The following is a 1,622-nucleotide window of genomic DNA, read 5'->3' on the forward strand; positions in this document are numbered from 1 at the left end:
AACAACTATTGAGCCTGTGCTCTGAAGTCCAAGAGCCTCAACCACTGAGCTCATGTGCTGCAACTACTGAAGCCCATGCACCCTAGAGCCCATGCTCTGCAACAAAAGAAACCCACATACTGCAACTAGAGAGCAGCCCTCACTTCCCACGACTAGAGAAAAGCCTGTGGAGAATGAAGACCCAGCACAGCTGGGAAAAAAAAAAAAAGAAAGAGTAGGTGTAAGGCAGAATGGGAAAGCAACTTTTAGAAATAAATAAATAAAACAAAAGCAGAAGCTCTCACACCTTGGCCCCAAGACCTGACATGGTCTGACCATTTCCTCTTCTATACCTCTTTTCATTTCTCCTCTATTCAGAGTCACATGTGTCATCCTGCTGTTTTTTAAAGCTTATAGTATTTGTCTCTTCTTCAGATCAACTGCATTTGTTGTTTCTGCTGCATGGTCTTCCCCCAGATTTTTATACAGATCACTCCCCTTCACTTTGTTCAGAAGTCTGCTGAAATATCACCTTCACAGACAGGTCTTCCTTCAGCATTCTACTGAAAACACCATCCTATCTCCTTTTATCTTGTTTTACTCTCTACAAAAATATTTTCTATTTTGTGACACAGTATTTATGTTATGTAATTTTTTAATGTTATGTAATTTTTATATCATGCATTTGTTCATTTTATATCTCATCTACTAGAAATATAAGCTCCTTGGGGTTGGGGAACTTTATTACTTCACTATACCCAGCACCTAAAATGGTATCCAGCACAAATTAGATGCCCAATAAATACCTTTTAAAATTAATAAGTGATTTATTTTTAATTAAAAATTCTAACAAGGTTTTGTTTTATTTTCTGTATAAATGTGAATGGATTATAATAAAATTACTAAAACTATATTTCATTCAGACTTCTAAATTTCTGAGAAGGAAACTTCCATAAAAATATGTCCTTCTATCTGCAGTGAATTTCCAGACCCTAGAAGATTTCTAGTATTTCCCCCAAAATAAAGAGAAGAAAAATTAACCTAATAGGCTAAAGTTAAGTTCCCATATAATTCTTGGTGATAATAAACATTTCTATTTAAATCAAAGTATTTTTTACTCCCTCTGACACACATATATACACACTGATATCTTGATTGCCTTTGTTCTAGTTTTCATTAAGTTAATTTTTTCCATCAGGTAAAACATTCATATAGCTAAAAAGAAAAGTCTAATAAGGTATACAGTAAAAAGTCTCCCTCCTATTCCTCAGATACCTAGGTTCAAGTTCCCATCACCAATAGCATCATAAGCAAGGATGGCAATTTGTTCAATCAAGTGCCAAACAGTAAATATTTTCAGTCTTGTGGGCTACAAAGTCTCTGTCTCAACTACTCAGCTCAGCTGTTATAAAGTGAAAACAGCCCTAGACTACATGTAAAGTGAAAACAACCTTAGATTACATGTCAATGAAGCTGTTACAAAACGAAAATAGCCTCAGACTACATGGAAATAAAATGAACATAGCTGTGTTCCAATAAAACTTCACTTGTAAATACAGTGAGATAAATTTTCCCAGTGGAGTCAAACCCTAATTTAAATGTCTCTTTGGACACTGATGTATAGAACAGTCTTTTGGACCTTG

General features: G+C 34.9%; 1 protein-coding gene across 2 annotated transcripts in view; it reads right to left on the minus strand.

The window, feature by feature from the left end:
- CWF19L2 (CWF19-like 2, cell cycle control (S. pombe)) overlaps window positions 1-1,622 on the minus strand; it is a 140,007-nt gene that overhangs the window by 50,609 nt on the left and 87,776 nt on the right. The window lies entirely within an intron of this gene.

The sequence above is a fragment of the Bison bison genome, unplaced genomic scaffold, assembly GCF_000754665.1.
Source record: "Bison bison bison isolate TAMUID 2011002044 unplaced genomic scaffold, Bison_UMD1.0 scf7180017863932, whole genome shotgun sequence".
Lineage (NCBI taxonomy): Eukaryota > Metazoa > Chordata > Mammalia > Artiodactyla > Bovidae > Bison > Bison bison.